Source organism: Protopterus annectens, chromosome 8.part0 (assembly GCF_019279795.1).
Source record: "Protopterus annectens isolate FY-2018-M chromosome 8.part0, PAN1.0, whole genome shotgun sequence".
In the NCBI taxonomy this organism is placed as follows: Eukaryota; Metazoa; Chordata; order Ceratodontiformes; family Protopteridae; genus Protopterus; species Protopterus annectens.
This window is the reverse complement of record NC_056741.1, coordinates 195,314,125-195,340,073: the sequence shown is the minus strand read 5'-3', so window position 1 is coordinate 195,340,073 and position 25,949 is coordinate 195,314,125. Positions and strand designations below refer to the sequence as shown.

General features: G+C 40.0%; 1 protein-coding gene across 1 annotated transcript in view; it reads left to right on the top strand.

The window, feature by feature from the left end:
* LOC122808697 (CD209 antigen-like protein E) overlaps nt 1-25,949 on the top strand; it is a 505,103-nt gene that overhangs the window by 209,225 nt on the left and 269,929 nt on the right. The gene's annotated exons all lie outside the window — the stretch shown is intronic.

The window sequence follows — 25,949 nt, the reverse complement described above, 5'->3', positions numbered from 1 at the left end:
TTCACCATCTACAGACTGCATTCCTCACACTACCTTCTGCAGTTCACAGATACATGCTCTGTGGGTAACACATGAAACCAAGGGCACCACACACTGCCCAGTCTGCAGATGGCCCTACAGATGGGGAGTCCTCATAAACATAGAACTAACATGACAGGTATTAATACATGTAGGACAGCCATATTCACACACACCCTGTTAAACCAACATTACTCCAAATGCAGTATAGCAGCACTTACAGTCTGTAATCAGGTCAGGCATATCCCCCTCCTGTGTGTTGGCCTGTTTTCACAGTGTATCTTGTCAGAGGTAAATCCCCAATCCATCTGAGATGCTGTTTGCCAAACAACAGATTGAGTTCCTGCTCACAGTGAATGGAAAGGCCCGACAATGACATTGTGTTCCTAGATATTGGAGTATGTTTTCATGCAATTGGCTATGGGAATGTTACCACAGCTGTTCCATATGCAATCAGCAAGGGGAGGACTACAATTCATGCAGAGGTCATCAGCTGATCATGAGCATCACTTAAAATGCACATGCTGCTGGCTAAGCAAAGCAGGTGTAGGTCTCCACATCCACCAGTGAGGGAGTGAGAGAGGCAAACAGAGTCAAGGACAAGTCAGGGAGGGGTGTGAGAGTAAACCTTAAGCATGTTTGCATCACACAGCTCCCACAAGGTATCAAACCCTGACAACTATGTAGTGCTATCACGGTCCTATGCAGTTATTGGATGTGCCACATAGGTTACCTGTTGTGGAGTCCTCAGAACATATATGTGATGGTGAGTAGCATCTGCAACAGGGATATGGTACCTATATGATAGTTGAAGTCCACGTGCCTGCCTGAATAGGTGCCAGCGTCAACACAGCCACACTCACACAGGGATGTACATACATTGACACACTTGGCAGGGCCAGGGATACAGCTCATCACTAGTCAGATTGCAACAACACATTACTGTGCAGGTATCACATGCAACACATGGGTCATGCGAAGGTTATATGGGCAAAGGGTATGGGGAGGTGTCTGACATCAAACAGCATGCTTCAGTATGCCACTGGGGGTTGTAGTGAGTGTGGATGTGATCATACACATCATACAACACACACACAAACACACAGGGTGCCAGTACTGACATGCATGGGTGCATTTCTGAATGTGTATGTGGTGGTCAACTGTGTCAGATGGCTATACAAAGCTAGGTGATCAGTATACCTTGGCATCAGGCCACATGACAATGGTCTGCATTGTGGCTCAGGGCTGTGGTTTCTGCATTTGCCCACACAGGTGGGCATTGTATACACCATCCAGTCACCTGGGTGACTATTGCGTGTGGCCAATGCTGTGCATCGCTTGCCATGTATGTGTTCCTTAGTCCATGACATGGACAGTGTCTGGGACGTGCACACCTCTTACATGCATGTTACAGTGACATGTGGAACTGTACTTTGGGTGTCGGGCCCATATTGTGTATGCAGATTATCATCAGATGTCCCAGTCTTAGCCACCTGTGGCAGGAACTGGTAACGGACAGCAGGTTAACCCTGCACCTATATTGATAGCATGCTAATGGCATTCCCTGGTGTAAGTGACATCTGTCCATACAGGGCATGTTTCCAGGCATGGTATGTCCTTTGTGGGTCACATGTGATGGACAGGTGTTGCAGTTGTCCAGTGGGGAACATGGGGAAGGTGCACTGTCTGCATGACTGTGCCTATTGGACAGATGGACAGGGTGCCATGCGCTCTGTAGGCCACTGCAATCACTCCATAGTTACTATCAGTGGCCAATATGCAGTGTGCTACACACATATTGGCTGTTGCCTCGGCATGTGTGTGTGTGTGTGTGTGTGTGTGTGTGTGTGTGTGTGTGTGTGTATGAAATGTGGGTTGAGAGAGTACTCTGGGTAATTGGGTAATACTGGGGTTGCTAACTGTAATTGCCTGACCTTGATGTCACATGTATGGGTATGGATCTGCACCCTAGCCTCTCAGCTATTTCACATCTGATATCCCTGTACGGTGGACATTGTGATGTATACTAGGGCCACCATATAAGAAATTTGCAAAACCCACTCCACATTGGGCCCAAGTGTCACACACTCGCACCCACCTCCACACCGGATACAAGTTACAAACACACACACCTGGCATGTCTGGTAGTAGAACCCCTACCTAACTAGTTTATTACACTACAGTAGTATGCAGTAGTACATGGCAAGGAGATTACTGGAGTACTCCTTCCCCAAAGGTTTATATCACATTGGATGACATCAGCAATCTTGCCAAAGTAGGAAATTCAAATTGTAGTGAGTGTGGCTAGGCTAACATTCATTGCTCCCTACACAGACAGTGACACACTTACACACACAAGCCATCCACAACCAACATGTGTGGGTACAAAACCTCTAACAGAGGTCTATGTCACATTACAGCATGGAGCTGTTATGGGATGCACCACAGGGATTACTGGAGAGCTCTTTCCCCAAAGGTGTTTTTCACAATGAATAACATCAGCAGGATTGCCAAAGTAGGACAATTGAATTGTAATAAGTGTGACCAGGCTAAAAAGCATTGCTCCCTACACAGACAATAACACACACACAAACCATCCACAACCGACATGTGTGGGTATAGAACCCCTAACCGAACTCTATATCACACGACAGCATGGAGCTGTTATGGCACACACCACAGGGATTACTGGAGACCTCCTTCTCCAAAGGTTTATTTCACAATGAATGACATCAGCAGGATTGCCAAAGTAGGGCATTTGAAATGTACTGAGTGTGACTAGCCTAAAATGCATTGCTCCCTGCACAGACATGTGTGGGTATAGAACCCCTAACAAAGATCTATACCACACATCAGCAGTAACCAGTTATTGCACACGCTATGGAGATTATTGGTCTACATCTTTCCCAGAGGTGTATGTCTAGGTGGATGACATCAGCAGCCTTGCCAATGTAGAGCATACAAATTGTATGGAGTGTGACTACCCTAAAAAGCATTGCTCTCTACACAGACAGGGCCAGACAACCACATACACAAACACTTACCAAATCTGGGAATGGAACACCTAACTAATTTATCCTACTATAGCAGTACACAATTATAGGATGCGCTACAGAAATCATTGGGCTACAACCATCCCAGAGCTGTATTTCTAGGTGGATGACATCAGCAGCCTTCCCAAAGTAGTGCATTTAAATTGCAGGGGGTGTGACTACCCTAAAAAGCATTGTTTTCTACACAGACAGGGACAGACTGACAAACACACACGTACACACACTTGTCAAGGCTGGGATTAGAACTTCTGCGTAACTAGTTCATCACACTACAGCAGTACGCAGTTATGGGATATGCAATGGAGATTACTGAGCTACAACTTTCCCAAAGGTGTATTTCTAGGTTTATGACATCAGCAGCATTTTCAAAGTAGTGCATTTAAATTGTAGGGGGTGTGACTACCATAAAAAGCATTGCTTTCTATACAGACAGGGACAGATTGACACACACACACTTGCCAAGGCTGGGGTTAGAACTCCTACTTAATTAGTTTATCACACTACAATATTATGCAGTTATGGGATGTGCACTGTGATCATTGGGCTGCAATCTTCCCAGAGGAGTATTTCTAGGTGGATGACATCAGCAGCCTTACCAAAGCAGAGCATTTCAATTGTAGGGAGTGTGACCACCCTAAAAAGCACTGCTCTCTACACAAACCGAGTTAGACACACACACACACACACACACACACACACTTGCCAAGGCTGGGGTTAGAACTCCTACCTAACTAGTTTATCACACTATAGCAGTACGCAGTTGTGGGATGTGCTACAGAGATTATTGGCCTGCAACCTTCCCAGAGGTATATTTCTAGGTGGATGACATCAGCAACCTTACCAAAGTAGAGCATTTTAATTGAATGTGTAATCACCCTAAAAAACATTGCTCTCTACACAGACAGACACACACAATCACATGCACACAGTTGCCAAGGCTGGGGTTAGAACTCCTACTTAACTAGTTTATCACACTACAGCAGTATGCAGTTATGGGATGCGCAACTCTCCAAGAGGTGTATTTCACAGTGGATGACATCAGCATACTTGTCATAGTGGAGCTATGCGGAGGGCAGTGTGTGTGAATGGGCCATAACCCATTCATCTAGGAGTTGACACGCCACATCCGGAAGCAACCTGGGTCATATTTAACAGGTACATGTATAGAGCTGCTAGATGACTACTTCCTTGTACAGTCATGTTGCACAGCTTGCACGTGCACCACATACTCTGTAATGCTGACAGATACCCGTGGCTAGTATCTGCAGTGAGTGACATCTGACCCCCATGTGGTTGTGGCCCTTTGGCTGTGTGCTGGGTGGGACAGACCTGGATGGCTCCTTGTCACAGTCCCCCTCTTCCACACATCTATGTACGTCTACCTTTGGCTTATTATAGTGTGTTGTCCTTACATATATACCTGTATTCCTATCCACTGTGTATGCAAAGCATGAGAGGTGCATACTGAGGAGTGTCTGCACTAGCATCTGCAGCTGCCAGATATGTCTGGTCCACTGGTGTTTGCAGACATGGCCATCATATGTTTTAGTGTTTGAGCATGCCCAGTATGACCTTTCAGTATGTTGACATTGTGTTTATTTCTCTAAGTGTGTGGGCATGCCCAGCATGCCTGTCTGTATTGACTGTGTGGATCAAGGCCTGGTAGTTTGTACTGCAGTGCTGACCTTTGTGTTGTACACCTACAGGTAGCATGCTGTCTCTGCAGGGTATCCATCAATCATTTTGTATTGACTGTTACTACATTTCTGCATAGGATGGGGGTCACACCTGACTATTTCTACATTTCTACATGGGATTGGGGGAGCACACCTGACTGCTACTATATTTCTACGTAGGATGAGGGGGCACACCTGACTATTTCTACATTTCTACATGGGATTGGGGGAGCACAACTGACTGTTACTATATTTCTATGTAGGATGGGGGGCACACCTGACTATTTCTATATTTCTACACAGGATTGGGGGGGCACATCTGACTGTGACTACATTTCTACGTAGGATGGGGGGCACACCTGACACTTGTACACATTTGCTAGGACTGCACTAGTATTTCAGGTACTCCATTTCATTCTGTAGTCTTACCTATCATGCTGACTAGAGGCATACGAGTGTACTACAGATCTTAGCTTTTAATTATCTACATATTAGTTTCTGACTTCCTACACTTCAGAACTGACATCCGACTGCCTGACCTGCTGTAGTCTGTCTGTGTAGGCCTGGGGGGAGGTTACCCATAGGCCTCATTCAGAGGTCATAGCACAGCCTTTGTTTGTGTTTGTCTACACCTGTCCTGCTGGCTGTGACTGTTCTTGGGTATGTGAACCCCCCTGACTGGCATGTGTGCGTCACTTACCTTGTGGGTGTCCCAGTATTGAGGGTGGTTATGCAGGGCTGCCTATGTCTGATGCACATAGTACACTCCCTACACACGGTTAAGCACAGGTAGTGTAATGTTTGGCATCTCTTTTACTGTATGCGAGAATCAGAGAGAGGTGTTATTCCCTGGGTCCCTCCTGTGTCAGTGTATGTGCTATGCGTTGCCTCTTTGCCAAGGCCAGGGCCTACTGGACATGCCTCCTTCTGCCTACTGGGGCAGGCTGAGGTTGTTCCTCCACTGAGTCACTCTGTGCCTGTGCAGGCCTTGGCAATGGTGGGGGCCTGAGTGACCCTGCACCATGCTGTTCCTGCTGCAGCTGTTTCCACATGATCATATTGTGCAGCATGGCACATACAACAACAATTTGGGTACATGTAACTGATGGGTACTGCAAGGCTCCAACGGATGTGTCCAGGCACCGGAAACATGACTTGAGCATCCAAAACACATGCTCTACTGTAATTCAGGTCTGTGCGTGTGCATCATTATGGAGGTCTTGATCAGGTGTGTGTGCATTTCTGATGGGTGTCATCAGCCATGGCTCCAGTGCATATCCAGCATTCCCCACTAGGTAACCGTGAGGGATGTCCCCATTGGCACATCTCTGGTACAGCTGTGTCAGATGCCAGATGTTGGAAATGTGATAGCTTCCAGGGCAGCCAGCACACACATTAATTATTATGCCCTGGGCATTGCACACGACCTGGCAGTTGATGGAGGGGAAGCACTTGGGGTTGATGTAGACCCTACCCCGCTCACCGGGTGGTACATTGATGCATATGTGCGTGTAGTCTGTAGCACCCACTACCTCAGGGTATTCTGCTATTTGGTGGAACAGTTGCATATTGCTGGCCAACGCCTCACGGGTGTTGGGGAAATATATGTGCTCACTGACATGGGCTGACATGGCATCCATGAACTGGTGGAGTACCCTGGAAGCTGTTGCCTGTGAAATCCCCATCATATCCCCAGTTGGCCTTTGGAAGGTACCTGTAGCTAGTATTCATAAGCCTACACATACCTTAGTATCCACTGGGATGGGGTCCCCTCTGTTAGTTCTGTGTGTGAGGTGTGGCCGGCACAACTCAACAATTTGCTGTAGGAGGTCCCTGTCTACCCTATAGTGCTCCACTATCTCCAGCTCATGTAGCCCCTGGTAGATTACCCTGGGTCTGTACACTCTTCTCCGTCTCCTCACTCTGGGTTGGTTGACAGCATTCACATCCTCACCACCCTCAGCCTCTTCCACAACTTGTTGTATGATAGCTATTGCAGCCCCTATCATTTTCCTGTTGTGAGTGTTATAAGTTCACCACTTGTTTACACCGGTGGTGTAGAGTGTAGGAAAAACCAGAGGAGAAGGTGTTTGCATGGTTTATAGTAGTTTTCAGGGCTGGGCTGGTCTGCTGCCTGTGTAATTGGCTGATTCTGATACATTTCATCTGCCAGATATGCTGGTTCTCCTTGGTTACCTTCCAACTGCTGTTTTCCCTTCCCATTGCCTTCCTGTTTTTGCCTGGGGGTGCACTGTGCAAACAGAGTACACAAATGTGCACACTGCTGCAATTTCCTTGTTTAACTTTTGTTTTCTGCCTTTAAAACTCAGTGCGTGTCACGCACACCCACTTAGGCATTGTAAAGAGTGTTAGGCAGGTTTAGACACATTCCATAGCTTAGCTGTGCTAAGCTAGGAGCAAACCCGAGCCACAGAGCTCCAATCCACTTACAGTATACCTGACACTACCCCATGATGTCACCTAACTCGTAGGCTTGCACCAACTACTCTTACACTGTTGGGACCTGTCTCACATGCTGGGGAAAACTGGGATTCACTATCCTTCCCTTCATTTGCATAGGATTGCCTACTAATGCATAGTTACATGACTCACACTGAGCGCACCCTCTTAGCAACCGCTACTCACTGGCCATGTTGTCTTCTGGCTGCCATTGACTTGCATGGCAGAATACTAATTTCAGTTAGAATGTTTAATTTGGGTTCATTTTGTTATTTTCCCCCGATCCCGTTTGCGAGCCCCAGCTCTACGCTTAAACTGCCAAGATCAGCTAAAAAATAAATAAAATTTGATTTTTATATTGTTTTTGATGTTTGCAATGCCAATGGCCTTATACTTGACCATTGGCATGCTTACTACATGATATGCAGCCTTTATTTGGAGCTGTCACAGCTCCGTTTTGGATTTTGCAGAAATGTACTCGGTTACTAACCAAGTACATTTCTGCAGATAGTACTAGTCCTGCACAGATGGTTGCAAGCTTCCTGGATTGCAAAATCACCTCATTTGCATAGATTTCTCCTGCAAATGGGGTCATTTGCATACTAGGGCTTAGATAGTATGGCAGACATATTGCCAGCTTGAGCTCCGGCAAGCTATAGAGAATCCGGGGGTATATATACATATATATATATATATATATATATATATATATATATATATATATATATATATGTATGTATGTGGATCTATGTCAAAATAATGAATTACCGTAATGCTGAGTAGCGAAACTGTGAGATGGAAACAATGAAAGTCTACATTCACAAATGTCCAGATTGTCATAAATTTTCCCCTGGTAAGTAAACTATCGGCCAACAAAACTTAACCAAAGCAAATAAAACCCACCCAACTGGGGGACATCACCTCAACACTCTGGAGTGCTGTCCCCTCACAACCCCCAACTAAATATCACCAACTATGAGATTGCACTATACTGGAAAAAAGGGCTGGGTTCACCTCATTGGCCAACTGACTCTTTTAGCAGTGAAAGCTTATGACAATCTGGACATTCATGAATGTAAACTTACATTTCCATCTCACCATTTTGCAACTTGACATTATAGTAATTTGTTATGTTGACATAGATTTCACTCTAATAATTCCTCTGTTCATAAAAGATAAACAAAACTAAGTGTTACAGTTACTTACGAATACTTTCCTTTTTGTTCTACTCCATCCTCAGCTCAACCTGGTCCATTCAACCTCAGTACGCTCAGGCTCATTCCACTTCTCTATCCTAACCCCAATTCCCACCCACCACCACAACTCTTACATTTATACCCACAGACACTCCAACCACACTCCAAATTATCCAAACACCTACCTATTACATCAGATCCTACAGTCTTAATCATCAATGCACTAAAGTAAGCAAACACCTCCCCACACTTCAATACCTACTGAAACACACATACACTTCTAACTCTATTACTCAACAACACATGCTAACTTTCTATATACTTACTACTTTATACTCCAAACCACTTCAGTAGCCACAAAGAACCAAAATCACACTTCTAAGCCTATCACTTCCTTATAATCTGATAAACTTCAACCACACTTTACTATTAATTATTTTGCAGAGCATGATACTCTTTTTCTGTCTAACCACATTACTGGTAATCCTAACTCACACTACAACATTGTCCACAAAAAAAACAACCACCACAATGATGCAGTAACTTCTACCACCAAGCTACAATATAAGCAAAAACACTACTCCAACATCTCTTCACAGCTACTTCATTACCCCCTTCCCTATATCTCTAGCCCCAGGATAATAAACACTGGATCCGTCAAACCCCACTTTGTACCATTAACACAAAAATCTGAGGACAAAATACTACCCACTGCAAACATAATACCAACACAAATACCAACAAAAGAAATGATGCCAAAAACCTAACTGTAATTACCTTAAACCTAAGAAGTATATGTAGCAAGTTAACCCCTCTGCATGCATAGATAGAACAAAACACACCAAATGTACTTGCCCTAACTGAAACCTGGTTAAACCCAAACATAACAGATACAGAATTTACTTCTCCCAGCTATGCCATATACAGAATAGCTAGGCCTAAAAAGAAAGGAGGAGGGATAGCCCTTCCATATTCATCCAAACTTAACGTTACTCCCTACCCAAACAATTTACCTATCTTCAGTAATGCCAAGATCCTAATAGCCACCCTGAACCTCAATGATTCCAAAAAAATCAGTATCATTGCCATGTACATTCTTCCTGGAAACAACATACCTGTCCTGGAAGATATAGTATCTTGATATCTCAAAACATCAAGCAGGAAACAATCATCCTAGGTGACATGAACATCAACTGGAAATGTATTACAACTGATTCCACCACAACCAGTACTAATCTGTACGAATATACACAACTAATCACAAGCTCAACATGTTACAATAAAGACTTCACTTGCCATTCTATTTTAGATTAGATTCTAGTATCCCACCCTACAAATTTCTCCTCCTCAGGCACAGTCTTTTTATAGGTGTTTAAAGAATATCTAGCCTATTTAATATACGCATAATATGTATTTAAGCAAGTTCTCAATTAACATTTATTGAATGAAATGCATTAGGTAATTGGTCATTATGTAAAATGGTATATAAGGATTCTAATCTGAGTTTGAAAATTGTCCGATGAAGGCTGGAGTTCGCAGCCGAAAGCGCTTACCAATCAATTTTACCACATATCCATTATTCCTGTTGTCCGCTTGATTGCTTTTGTGCTTCTGGATTTATTTTATAAGTTTGTGGTACGTGATAACAGTTTGAAATTTATATGCTCCTGAATGTTATTTGCAACAGAGTTGTTGTATATATATAAGCTGCAAAAATGTTTTCAGTCTCTGCCATTTGAGTAAATAAACAGGTGACCATCTTCCCACATATGCCATCACAGCCAGTAACTACAACCCAAAAACCCACTCACTGAAATTAGTTAGAAACATAACCAAATTTACTCAACAATCACTTGACAACCTACTCCTCAAAATAAACTGGACACCCATAAAATCACTACCTCCCAATGATACTATCCCAATGATACTATCCAATATTTCAATACTACCTTCCTTAACTCATTAGTTCCAAGGGACACCTACAGGTCCACCTGCAGTTAACTCCTATTGATGCCTGTAGACATCAAATATTACCTGCTCATATTTGCATCAATAATTCCAAACCCTGCTGTGTACAAGGTTTTACAAGATTTAATTTTAAAGCTTACACAATGCCAAACTCATCTCCACTGATATTTGACCTCTGTCTAGTGCAGGGAAAGAGATATTGAATAAAAAAAACAGAGAGTCATGTGGCTACTCATTTTATGGAATGTCATAATATTAACTGCAATTTATTACAAGCAACTGTTTTGTAAAAAGTGTTTATTAAACTGGGTGATGCTGCTATGTTAAAAGAAAAAATGTTGTTTAAAGAATCTGTTTTTATTCTTAAATATAACACTCTTGTACCTTATGGACTTAATTGTGAAGTTAATTGGATATATTTGATATACTGGAGGTTTGATTGTTTGATTTATTTATGTATTAATTGTTTTATTGGTTTATCGCTGTGTCTATTTAAGGGGAGTATATTTTTATGCTTTCTGACTTCTTGAAGACTATATTGGCCGAGGTACTAAAATTTTCTAAGATTTCTGAATAAATTTTGGAACTGTTGCCAGTGGTATTTACTTGTTTTTTGACTTGATTGTGGTTTGGTATTGCTGTTTCTATGGCTACCGATCCTTTGAATAATATTTCCCGGATTTTTCGTGAAGACCATACTTTTTCTCCCTCTGGTCTAGGTGCTGTATCTGTACAATGAACTATGGAGAATTATATTGTTCAGAACACCCACGGAGGTTCTACCACTGTTATTTCTAATGGTGATAATCAATAGATTCTGAATGGAGGTGAGTCATCTGGTAGCCTTATGAACAAATATATGAATGAAAGACCACATAAACTAAGTAATCCTTTTTCTGCTGTTGCTGGTATAAGTATTGTCTCTTTTCCTGTTGAAATACAACCTGTTGTGGATCACTTTGAAAAAACTGATGTTAAAGGAAACTAGATGTCATTTTAACATCTTGAGCTTGCAGAGTTATATGGAACTGAACATATCTCTACAGGGTTTGCGTGCATTTCAAACCCCTTCCACCCCTTTCAATACTAATGATGGTGGGAATAAAATATTTTGAAATCAGTGGTTAGCTGCTGCCCATAGATGTGCAATGGAATAGGTTGCCATTCTGGTAGAAAGAGATCAGTTGCAAAAAAAAAAGTAAAAGATGAAATTTCAACTGTACACACTGACTTAGTTGCTAAAATCAGTGTACAGCATTTTGAGGGGGTATTGAATAACATCAATGATAAGCTTAAAAAACTGGAAATGGAACTGATTTAACAGAAGAACAATAAGCTACATTGAGATGTACGTGACTATAATGATGAGTGAGCTTTCCTTTGGAAATCTAATCGGAAAGCTCTAAAGTTTGCCAATTTCACACGTCATAGGGGAGGTGATAAAAAACAACTTTCAGTCTCTTTGCCTCTTTGGACTGTAGAGTGTACACAACAGACTCAGATCATGATAGTAGGTCTTCTCCACCACTTCCACCTGCTCAACAGCCAGAACAACATCAACAGCAGTTTTGTAATTACGGAGAAGGAAGAAACAACAACCGAAAGAGAGGGACTCAAACTTTTGCACCAACAGGTGAAGGACATTCTAAACAAACATTTACAAAATGTAGATGGCAGTAGTGTTAAACATAATAGGGAATCATTAGAAGTGAATTTCTCAGGCCATTCATTAACGGATGAACATAATAACGTTTTAAACCTTGGTTTGAAATTTGTGCTGACGGTTCTTCTGTGTTGGCATCAGTTGGAACAGGAATTATTCCATTTTTTTTAAAAATTGCATTTGAAATGTTATTTTAAACCTTTTGATTATAATCATGATGTTAACTTTAGTGAGGATGACATTTTTTATTCATGTGAATCTGAAATGGGTGATTGCTGTGTTTTTGATGTTGTAGATGGTTTAAATGCATATTATTTATTAGATATCTCTAATATTTCACATAAAAGCAGATTTATACCTCCTTATAATAATTACTGTTAAACATTTTATGGCAATGTTACATTATTCAGTAGAACAATTATATAGAGTATTTAATAGTAAAAAAGGCAAATCTGTTATAACCTAACCAGAAATGAATTGGTCACTTTAAGAGAGTTGTTAGGTAGGAAAGATTTGATAATAAAGCCGGCAGATAAGGGTAACAAAATTGTAGTTCTACATTACACGCAATATATGCAAATGTGCTATGAACATGCAGATAACACTAGAGTATATAAAGTAGTTGATGTTACTTGTTATCAAGAAGCTATGAAACAATTTTCTTTCTTGTTATCAAAAGGGGTAAGGCTAGGATATTTTACCAAAGAAAATACAAACAAGAAATTTAACATAGAGGGTTATACAATGGCAACATTTTATTGTCTACCAAAATTGCATAAAGATTTGCACAGCCCCCCTGGTAGACCCATTGTAGCTGTGACAAATTTTTTTTTTAGATAATATTGTATTGTTTTACATATTTTTTTATTACCATTTGTGCAGAAGTTAGAATCTTTCATTAAGGATTCTTTTGATTTTTTTTGACTACGATTAGTACGATGGAATTTTAGAATGTATTGGGTAATGCTAGATGTCACCAGTTTGTATACTAATATCAGGCATACTGATGCTATGAAGGCATTGCATTATCTTCTAGGGGATAGTCCTGAGTTTTCTTACATTATAGAATTGCTGGAATTGTGTTTACTAAGTAATTATTTTAGTTTTAATAATCAAATTTTTCATCAGCTACAGGGAACAGCCATGGGGAACCTTTTGCCCCGATGTATGCAAATTTATTCATGGCCATGTTTGAAAGGCACTTTATCTATAAACATGACTTTGTCAGGAAATATGTCTTACATTATTATAGGTACATAGATGATTTACTCTTTATATGTCAAGATGGCCTTCAAGAACTGGATGATTTTGTAGGTGATTTACACAGTATCATTTATAATTTAGCTTTTGATGGGCTACAATTTGGCAAGGAAATTAATTTTCTTGATTTATGTCTTATAGGTTTAGATTCTGGACATATCTGAGCCACTGTACACAGGACGTTAAATGATGGAGTACAATTTTTGTTTGGGACTAGCTGTCATCTCCCTCACTTGATACTCCTTGCCATATGGAGAACTATTGTGGTTACATAGAATTTGTAACAATAATGAAGATTTTAGCTAGAGAAATTGTACAAAGCTCTTTAATGTTTTTGAATAGAGGGTATGATAGATCTGCCATTTTTGGTGCATTAGATAAAATTACTGAGGGAAAATATATTTCCAGTTATATAAATATTGATAGATCTGATAAAGTTAGTATTTTTGTTTTAGATAAAATCTATCTTGTAATGACTTGTAACATTTTAAGTGATGAAATATGGAAACAAGTTAAATATTTTTGGAAATTTTTAACTAATGATGAGACAGTATGAAAACTTTTGTGTAGTGACCCTTCTGTTTCCTATAAAAAAACAAAGCTTAATGGATAGACTCATTAGACCTTATTTTGTATTACCTGAAGAAAATGTATGTCTAGTTTTGAAACCTAAAGGCACATTTCCATGTGGAAAGTGTAATGTTTGCCAATTTGTAGTAGCAGGGTTTAACAGGATAAATAGTATTAAGTTTGATGTGGTGGGGTCCTTTTCATGTGCAACTGAGGGTATCATTTATCCCCTTCATTGTCCTTGGAATCTGGTATATATTGCTGAAAGAAAAACCATGTTCAGGACTTGGATACAGGAACATGTTAGAGATATAAAAAAACAAAAATAGAGAGTCCTGTGGCTACTCATTTTATGGAATGTCACAATAGTAACTGCAATTTATTACATGCAACTGTTTTGGAAAAAGTTTTTCTTAAACTGGGTGATGCTGCTATGTTAAAAGAAAAATTGTTGTTTAAAGAATCAGTTTTTATTCTTAAATATAACACTTGTGTACCTCATGGACTTACTTTTGAAGTTAATTGGAGATATCTGATATAATGGAGTTTGATTGTTTGATTTATTTATTTATTAATTGTTTTATTGTTTTATTGCTGTGTCTATTTAAGGGCAGTATATTTTTATGCTTTTTGACTTCTTGAAGGCTATATTGGCTGAGACAGTAACGTTTTCTAAGATTTTTGAATACATTTTGAAACTGTTGCCAGTGGTATTGACTTAAAACGATATTAACTGTTGATTTTATTATATTAATTTATATAGATATAATTTTCACATTTTTCTAAATATCTTACCAACCAAGTAACACAGATAAAATTCCTTAGCTTCATATTGAAAGATCTCAGACAAATAAAATGCAGCTGACGGTATGTGTGTAACTTAAGTGGTTGCTGAGGTGTTGTAAGTTGTTTACAAAATATTACAAATTTAAGAGTTACTTTGTTTACTGTGACTTATAAAATTTGGTTTAAGACCAAGAACCTAAATAATGCTACCACTATAAAAATAGTTTGTGCTGAAGCGTTTTGCCATTTATACTTCTTTCATAACCTTTATGGTTCCAGAGATATGAACATTTGTTTGAAACGTGAGGACATAATTTGATTTTGTCAAAAAGCTTAGGCTCCACCCATTGAAAGTTACAGTGCAAACCTCCTGAACTCCAATGGAGGGAATGATTTAAAATACTTGATAGTCTAGCTCCAGATCAGTCAAAAAGGTAAAAAGAAATAAATTCCCATGGATAACCAAAGACTGAATTAACTTAATGAAACATAGATCCCTAGCCTGGAACACCTGAAACAAAATAAAACTGAAAAAATCTTCTCACATTCAAAACAATCCATAACAGTGTAACCAATCTAGTTGACAAATGTAAAAAGATCCCCCTACTTTCACCACCAGACACAACACAAATGTAACCCTAAAAAATATTAACACTCAATATCTACTCTTCTTAATCCAGGTACAAACAAAGAACATTCCCCTACACAGAATGCCCACCCATCACAAATAGCAAAAGAATTTACCAAACACTTCATAAAATCCAGAGGCCGATCTACTCAGCAGTAACATTAACTATCTCAACACCCCCCCCATCTAATCTCTCCAACCAACAAATGCAAAAGTAACCTGGCCACCTTCTCCTTTCAGCCTATAATCACCTCAACAATAAAAAAGAAAAACTACTGCTCAAACAAAAACCCTGCTCTACATCTGCAGATAATCTATGACCACAGTACCTAAAACTCGATGCAGACACAGTTACTTACCCAATCAGCATCCTCATAACTAGAGTTCTCTCTGAATCCACAGTCCCATCGATACGGAAACTATCACATATAACCCCAATACATAAAGGAGGAAAATCCACCAGTATATCCAGCTTCTGCCCCATATCAGTATTATCTGCCATATAAAACATCCTTGAAAGGTGTCTCCACCAACAATTTATGAAATATGTACTTCATAACAATTCACTGACCCAAACTCAACATGATATTAGGTCCGAGCATAGCACAGAAACAGCTCTATTATACTTTTTCTGACACCATAAATAGGGCTAGAGACAAAGGACATCTGGTATTGTCTGTGTTCCTGGACCTCTGAAAGGCCTATTATACAGTCTCACACCCCTTACTTCTTGATACCCCATCCAACATAGGCTGCTCCTCTACCACAATACAGTGGTTTCAGAGCTAGCTACATGATCAGAAACAAGCTGTTAAATGGTCAAACCATCTCTCCCCTTTTCTTCATAACCCAACTGAAGTTCCTCAAGGCTCCATTTTAGTTCCCCTTTTATTTAAAATATTTATCAATAATTTACATACCACCTTTTAACCTGGAACCCTTATTCAATATGCAGATGATTCTGTCATAATCTGCACCTTCCACAGTCTCCCAGAATTACTCAATAATATTGAAAAATCACTCACTGCCATTGAATCATGGCTCACAGATGCCCAACTCTTCCTAAAAAAAAAAATCATGCTGTTTCTCCCAAAAAATAACTCCCCCACTCCTGACCAATTTAATATCCATTCAGCCAGCAACACCATTATTGAAAGTGTACAGGAGGCCAAACTACTAGGTGTAATTATAAACAGCAAAGTCAACTTCAACCAGCAAAATGTAAAGAAAACCCACAAGAAACTAGAACTTGTATATAGAAACAGGTAATTCCTTACCACATCAACCAAGACTACACTGGCATAAAGTTTCCTTCTCCCCTCCCTATTTTATGGTTCCTGTATTCTTACCAACCTGCAAAACTCCTCCAAGACTAAAATTGAACAATGCTATAACAACATTGCAAAGTTTGCCACCAGTAACTCCAAATACCATACTCACTACTCCAAACCACTAAGAGAACTAGACTTGTTGGAACTCTCCAACTGTCATATACACAACTAACCATTATACACCACCTCATCTACAAATCCTGCACCTGTCCTGCCCTACACAAGATTGTCAAAAGCTATATACTTAACAGATCACTCAGATCAGAGAACAAAAACCTACTAGAACTCTCCAAACCTTTTAAATGACATGATAAATGCCTACACTCTTACTCTACTTCTGAGCAATGGAATGTTCTCCCTTCAAATATTAGGGCAACCCCAAGCCTGCAACTCTTCAAAGTTTCCTTAAAAGCACACCTAAACAAGTCCTGTCTCAGCACATATCTAACTCCAGGTTAATTTCTCTCCACCACTACTCCCTCCCTACCCCACTGTCACTCTCCAGTCACCCCCACTCCTGTATACCTTCTCTCCTCCTCCAACTCCTACCTTCTCTTACCCCAACCCCTGTCTACTTTTCTTCTCCCATCTCTTTCACCCTAACCATTGTCTACATTCTCTCTAGGCTCCCACTAAAAATCATAATCTCTGTAATATTCATGCTACTTCTCTCCCCCACACTGATCAACGCTGTACTTAACAATCTGTACTGTCCACTGTAAGCCTCTCCTCATCATAAGATACTAAGTACATCAACACAATATTTACCAATCTGTACATTCCACTGTAAGCCTCTCCTCATCATAAAATACTAAGTACATCAACTATCCTCATCTCTACTAATCTACAGTTTGTATACTGGAATGACTAAAAAATTAACTCAGTTATTAGCATAACTCTTAAGAATCTGCACATGTTAGCTTCTTAATCTATACCTCTTTTCCTTTTAGGATAAATTCTATTTATAATTTATTTACAAGTTATTGTGTAATGTACTATCAGACTCTTTGTTGGTTAATCTTTTGTAATCTACCTGTCTTTTGTAATCTACTTATTGTATATGTGTAACTGTGGAGCTTTTCTCCCCAGGCCTCAACTGAAAACCCAGTTAACAAATGTTAAATAAATAAATAAATTACTGCTCATCAAGGTCAGCAAACAAAAGTTATTTTCATGAAAGCCCCTCAGCATATTATTCTAGCAGAAATGGGCTTCCAAGTCCAACAGATTGTCCATAAATAGAAAACTGTTTTTATGTTGCTTAATACTGTTATCATTGGCCGTTTAGAGATTATTCTGTATAATAGAACTTTTTGATTCTAATTCATCTAGCCTTTTAATGATGTTAGAAAACATTTGGTTCTCAGTAATTAAACAGTAAACCACTTTGTCTAAGGATTCCTGAATCAGTGGTAATGCTTCTATAAACTGTGAAACATACATTTAAATTGATTTCAGTCCGGTCAGATTTAATATTTTATCATAAATTTCTTTTCATGTACATTTTCACTGTAGAAAAGTAACACTGACAGCTTTGTTTAAAGGGCTGTGCCTGTATGCTTCTTGCATTTTATTGCCAGCCAAAAGGACTAAATGCTATACATAAGCTTCAGTAATTTGAAGCCCTTACTTTGCTTTTTCCTCCAGGTATAGAATTTTGAAGTCTAATGAACTATTTATCTGTTCCTAAATAATAGTTTAAATGTATCCCAGTGCAGAAAACAGAATGGTGATGATTTCAGGCATCTCTTTTGTTCTTGAATAAGGGAATAGTGTCAAAGGGGCAACAGGTGCTACTCGCTTCTTACCACCCCCACATAGGTGGTACAATGTGATCATGAAATTTGATATCAGTTAGTTTTATCTTCATCAATGAAATCCTGCTGAACCATGCAGCTCTACCATCATGGAAGGCAATTAGCACAGTTAAAAACTGGTAAATGTTATTTGTGATAGAAATTTTAGTAGGCTCTCTGAGGTGAATGCTTTATGGTCATAGATAATTAGGTCAACAATATCAGTAATGTAATGCTGAACTGTTGGTTATGCAGCCAGTGCATTCCAGGCAATTGTTTTCATATGGTGACTTGTGCAGCTCAGAACAACAGAATTCTTACAAATCCTTGACTTCCCAAATATATGAGCACTTTGACCTGTGATAGGCTAGGATCACCTGTTCCAGATCTGTTTTTATAATCTCAGTCTATAACCATTTGCCTTTCAGTATTATTATTCTTGTTTTTATAATAGTATAAAGTTGCACACATTCTCCACCTGGAATTCAGTAATCCTTTATAAAATGTAACTATTTTTCATGTTAGTGTGGATATGACTAGAATATCTTGAAAACACAGTTCTTTTGAGGCCAACGTCCTTCATGTTATACCTTCTTAATCTTTCACATATCTCTGTTCACTTTGCTGTAATACCTGTTTATAACTCTGCCTTTACTGACCTGAAACATCATTTGCCTATTTTACCTGTTTCTGTTTACTAATTTTCTACATTTCCTCATACTTTTTCTGTAAAAAGCTTCTTACAGTTCCCCCCCCCTTTTTAAAACTTCTGAATGTTGCAGTTTAGGTTCCATTCTACAATGCATTAATGCTGTAATGCAAGAAGAGATAAATAAACTGATCAAAGTATTGCAACTCTGGAATGATCCAGTTTAACATCTGTTTCCATAATACTGTGTGTTATAATAATTTCTGAGGACTAATGTTTACATACAAATATCTAACAAATAATGTTGTTGTTGTTGTGTCTTTCGGCTTATCCCGGTCAGGGGTCGCCACAGTGGAACTCCGGTCCGCTAATGTTTGGTAGTGAAGACAAAACAAATATAGTATTTTAAATCAGTATGAAGAGATATGCAAGCTAAGTTCATGAGTAAATAATTATCAACAATTGCATTGCCTTATAAAGTGGTCTCATAAGCTTTCTTGGTATGTAGTTTGCCACAGTAATTTGCTGTGTATGCTTTATTATGCATACCTTTTCTGGAATAAATTTTGTGAAAATGCAATGCATGTGTGCTTTCTGGGGATAAAGAATGAGCAGATAATAGTACACAAGTGTATCAGTTTTGCCTCGACTGGTTTCCTACCTCACCAAATAATTTATGACATTATATGAAATAATTGTTTAAGCTCTGTATGCTTTATTTGATAGTTAGTTTTCTACTGGTACAAGAAAATAAGGCAAGCAGTCGAATATAATATATCCTTCTGCACAAACATCAAATCATATTTACAAATATTGACTGTTTTGACATTTTTTGCTCTGAATTAATTTATAATTACTGCCTCCTGACCCTTCAGAGGCATGTGATGTTTGATAGTAGATTGCACTGTTGCGTTTAATCTTATCATTTTTTTAGATCTGTGTAATTAAGAAACTGTATTGTAATATGTGGTCCAGACAGTTAAGATGCACATTTCCAATTATATCAATACTGAGAGCAAGTTCCTGGTTTGAGATGTAAATGCTCTAAAAGTCTTTGAGCAATCACTAACAAGACACTTCAACAGTATTTACTCAAATGGCAGAGATTGAAAACATTTTTGCAGCTTATATATATAAAACAACTCTGTTGCAAATAACATTCAGGAGCATATAAATTTCAAACTGTTATCACGAACCACAAACTTATAAAATAAATCCAGAAGCACGAAAGCAATCAAGCAGACAACAGGAATAATGGATATTTGGTAAAATTGATTGGTAAGCGCTTTCGGCTGCAAACGGTAAAAACCTTATGCAGTTTTGGTGCCCTGACAAAAATAAAAGGAAGATGTAATTGTAATACTTCTGGGGGGGTCTATGCTGCAACATGTTCACAATGTTCATCTTACTAGATAAGAAAAACTGAACGAAAATTAAAACAGCGTATTTATGAGCATGTCTATGATATTAATAGGCACTCACTTAATAATGCCTTGTATAAACATGTAGTACAAAACCCTCTGCATACATTTCAATTTATAGTATTGGAACAAGTTGCCCCATCTCCGAGAAGAGGACCTTGGAAAATTATATTAGAATCAAAAGAATATTGGTGGCAGGTATACTTAAACGCCACTCAATTTCCAGGTCTTAATGATTCCATTTCCATTACTAGCATTTTAAAATTAAAAGCTTTTATAGGTTCATAGGTTCATAGGTTCATACTAAGCTATCTGCCCGAGGGCATTTACAAGCCTAGCCCATAGTTTTGTGGCTTACGCCACCCCTTTAGTATGGGGAATTATTTTACTGTGCCTCTGTTGAGCAGTGACACTGAGGTAATCCCTGGGGTATATCTGCGATCTCCCATCCATTGGTCAAGATTTCTCTTGAACAAGGCCAGCGAGGTGCTCTGCCTCACATATACCGGGATTTTATTCCACAGCATAGGGAGTCTTTGGGTGATGAATCTATCCCTCCAGCACGTCCTATTAATAGCCATGTCAAGGTTTAAGTCTCCCGCCCTTGTGGCTCTGACGGATCTAGATTTTTTGAGGTGAAGCATATTCATCAAATCTGGGTTTGACATGGCCTTGTATGTTAGGCAAAGGTCACCTCTGAGCAAGCGGTGCGACTGAATAGAGCTGGAGTTCTTTCAGTCGGGCAGCATAGGACAGATGTTTGAGACCCTTTATCCTTTTGGTGAGGAACTTTTGTGGCCTCTCCAGCTGCTGCAAGTGTCGGGTCAGATACATTCCGAATGGGGCATTGTACTCAATCATTGGTCTGATGAGTGATGAGTATAGGGAGACTATGACCTCCCTTGATCTAGATGAGAATCCCTTCATGATAAGGTGGGCAATGTAGAAGGTCTTCCTAACTACTTTAACTACATGGGTGTCGAATGACAGACTACTATCAACCTGGGTCCCCAGGTCCCTGATAACTTCTTCTGTGCTCAGTGGATTGCCACCTATTTGGTAGCTAGGGGTAACCTTGTTTTTCCCGAAGGGTATGACTATGCATTTTTTGGCATTTAACTTTAGGCCATGGCTCTGGCACCAGTTATCCGTTTCTGTGAGACCCTTCTGAAGGATATCTGTGTCAGATGTGTTTTCTACTATGGCCCAGTTTGCAGTCATCTGCAAACTTTGTCAGCCATAACCCTCCTGTGTTTGCTTGTACTTGGAAAAGTAGATGCCAAACAAGAGTGGGCCCAGGACTGAGCCCTGTGGTACACCACTTGTGACAGGCTTTGAGTCTGACATGGCGCCAGCAACTCTGACCCTGTGGGTTCTGTCACTCAGCCAGTTTGCAACCCATCTTGTGATGTATGGGTTAACATTTAAGCTGATGAGTTTTTCAATGATACCCGAGTGGGGTATTGTATCGAAGGCCTTCGCCAGATCAAGGTAGGCTGTATGGACTGCCTTTCCCTCATCAATGGCTTTGGTGACTGTTTCAAAAGTCAACCAAGTTTAGAAGGCATGATCTGCCTTTGACAAAGCCAAACTGGGATGGATCCAAAGTCTGCAAATTCCCTATGTCTTTATTTATGAGGTCCATTATGATCCTCTCCATGGCTTTGTAGATAAGGCTTGTCAAGCTAATGGGCGGTAATTTCCAGGGTCGGTGGAGGCACCGCCTTTGTGAAGTGGGACCACAGTTGCAGTGCGCCACTCCTGGGTATGTATCCAGAGGTAAGACTATGATTAAACAGCTGTCCTAGCTGTGGGTTTAATTCCTCGTTGAGTTCGTGGAGCACACAGCCGGGGACACCATCAGGTCCCATGGATGCTGTGTTTTTTGCTTTGGAGAGAGCAGTTCTCACTTGGGCGTTGGAGATGTTTGGGGGCTGCAATCGCTTGGTATAGATATCTCTCCTTTGGGGAGGGGAGAAGTTTGCACTGAACCTGTCAGCCAGTATGTTGGCAATGTCTGTAGGATCAGTAATCTTCACATCATTTTGAACTAGTTCTGAGCATATCTGGGAGTTTCTTCCCAGGTTTCTAACATAGCTAAAGAAGGCCTTATGATTGTCTTTTGAGTCTTTAGCTATTTTTCTCTCAAAATTTGCTTTGGATGATTTTATGAGAGCTCTTAGTTTTTTACTTATAGTGATCAAGGGTGTCTTACCTTTTAAGGATTTTGCTCTATCTTGTAGTAGCTTCCTCCTTTTGTTGTAGAGTTTGTTTATGGCTGGGGTCCACCAGCTTGCCTTTGGTACAAAGAGTCTTTGTTTTGCTTGGGATTGCCTTATCCATGCAGTCCTGCAGGTGCTGGTAGAAGGCATTTGTAAGTGATTCAGTGGCTTGAGTACTGTTTTCCACCGGCTCGGGGGCCTTAAAGGAGACCACACTAGTCTTTAGAAGTGTGAAGTCGGCTTTTGAGAAGTTCTTTACTGTGGTCTTTTTTATTTCAGTTGGGGGTGGGATGAGGACCTCCAGCGAGATTAGTTTGTGATCTGATCTCACCAGTGAGGGGTATACTTCCAGTGTTGAACATTGTGCTCCCATGTTCGTGATGATGAGATGAAGTATGTTTTCTCCTCTTGTGGGGATGGTGACTAGTTGTTCCATGGCATTTGAGTTTATGAATTCCAGGAACTTTTGGGCTAGGGTGTTTGGGCTTGAGTAGTGTTCCCAGTCTATATTAGGGTAATTGAAGTCACCTAGTATGATGGTGTTTGGTGATACATTTATCCCTCTAGTGTTTTCAGGAAGGCCATGTGAGGTTCCTGAGTTTGTGAGGGTGGCCTGTAACATGCTACAATTTGCAGAGCAGTCTTGCCTATGGTTAACTGCACCTGGATGGTCTCCGATGCATCGTGCGTTGCCACCAGTCTTGAGGTGTGGGTGTCTTTGATGAATATGGATACCCCCCCTCCTTTCTTGGTATTGTCCGGATTTTGGGGCCGGAACGCTTGATAAGAGGTAAAACCTGATAGTGCTGGGGTGCTCTCAGGATCCTTGAACCAGGTTTCTGTCACTGCACAGACATCGATGTTCTCCATACTGAGAAGGGCCTCGAGTGCATTTTGAGATTTAGACTTCTGGCATAGAGGAGCATTACCCTTAGTTTTTCCTTTTTGTGTTCTAGGGTGGTAGGTTTAGAATTTGAGCCTTGCCTAAAAAGGCACTATGGGGTGGCAAGAGCCTTTGCCAATATCCGAATCCCAGGGTGACAGGTGCAAGCCGTCCCTCATGAAGCAGCGTGGCTTGTCCAGCATGTCATCCCAGGCAGACAGACATTGGATCCCCTTTGAATGACACCAGAGTTTAAGCCAATTGTTAAAGCTGATCATCTTATCTCTGTATTGTGGCATCATTCTTGGTGAAGGTAGGATACTGCTCAAGGTCAGGGTCATACCTGCCTGGGCTACATAATCAGAGAGCTCCTCAATGTCTCTTTTCATGTAGTCCAAGGAGGTATGTCTCAGGTCGTTTACACCAGCGTGGACAATGACTGAGTCGTATTTGTACCTGCTGTTGAGAGACCTAAGTGCTTGCTATGTGGCGGATTCTAGCGCCCGACAGGCAGCTTACTGTGACCTTCTCCTTACTCAGTCTGGTGAGCGGGACGTCAGTGTGTCTGACTATGGAGTCACCAATGACTAGTGTGTCTGGCATTGTGTTTGGCCTTAAGGGCTGTGACTGTTTGACACTCTGACTGTGAGGTCTATGTGTTGCAGGTGTTGTGTTCTGAGGTGGTGGTTGTTTGGGTGTCTGCTTTGGTGGCCTCTGCTGTTTTGGTAGATTTTTGATCAGAGCCGAGTATGTCTTTGTGTGTTTATGTGTATGATTTGAGGTTGTGATGGTACTATGTGAGACTGGGTCTATAGTGTGTGTGGTAACCTTCTCCTCCTGACTGGTCTTGCCAGTCCTATGTTGAGAGAGCTCAGCCTCCAGTTTGGCCGTATAGTTGCATCTCTCGCATGTATTTGTGTTTTGTGGGAGGAGGAGAGGGTTGTCTGTGTACATGAGGCAATTGTAACATTGCCTCAATATTCCCAGGTTCACCAGCTGAGCAGGAGAGGACACTAGCAACTGATCCCTCGACATGCTAGAAGGACTAGACAAAAACTTTAAAAGAGATTCCGGGGACATGGGTGACCGAGAAATGGGGTTTGCCTTTTGGGGTGCTATCTATAAGAGTGCCGTATCAAGGTAATAAGTACTGTAGGAGCAAGTGCTAGGTTTAACAGATAGAGAAAAGTCTACTTGGAGTCAAGTAGAGATGATCTTTTAGGTATTAGAGAAAGTGCTAGTAACAGGGATGCTTAAAGGTAAGATTGAAAAGAATGCACTCTGCAGTGTGCACTAGAGAAGTTAGATATGAAAGTAGGTAACTTGAGTTTTACCTGTTTAAAAGTTAAGGTTTAGTGGAGAGTTACTATTTTTAAAACAGCAAGATGGACTGAAAGGGGTGGTTACTTTTGTATTTTGGTACTATGAAATACTGTAGGATGGCCAATAAATTTAAATAATTGAAGGGGTGGGATTTCAAAAGTGATGGTTTTGTGATTACTCACATAAGCCAGTGAAAGTAGAGAGAAATGAGATATATGGTCAAATTAACATAAGAGGCGGGCAACTAGAAAGACAGTGGTATTTAACAAGACAACTTAAATGGGTGGGAGGGAGGGAAAAAATTCTGCCTGACTCAGAACAGAGAGAGCTGTGGTCTCTTTTGAAGTTTTAATATGCTGTTAAAACAGAATGCAAGCAAAACACAAGGTAAAGAAAACAAACTACAGTATTCAAAATATAGAAAGGCAATAGATGATAGTTGTTTTAAAATATAAATTTGATTTATTAATTTACATATTTCATATATTTCACATATGGGATCATGTGCAATATTATATTATGTAGTTTGTATATTTTTTGAGCACTTTTTGTGTTGTTATGTCATTTTTATAGGTGTTTAAAGAATATCTAGCCTATTTAATATACGCATAATATGTATTTAAGCGAGTTCTCAATTAACATTTATTGAATGAAATGCATTAGGTAATTGGTCATTATGTAAAATGGTATATAAGGATTCTAATCTGAGTTTTAAAATTGTCTGATGAAGGATGGAGTTCGCATCCGAAAGTGCTTACCAATAAATTTTACCAAATATCCATTATTCCGGTTGTTCGCTTGATTGCTTTTGTGCTTCTGGATTTATTTTATAAGCGTATAAATTTCTACAAATCAACACACTCTCCTGTGTTTTCATTCTAACAGTAATGTGCAAATAACTTCTGTGGAACTCTCTAAGAGGAAACAGACATGTAGTGTGTTTGTATCTATGCATTCAGTGCTTTTGGAAGAGAGTAAAGGCAAAAGTGATCAAACAAACATAAATGAATGTCAAAATACAAACTGTATTTTGTAACAGATATGTC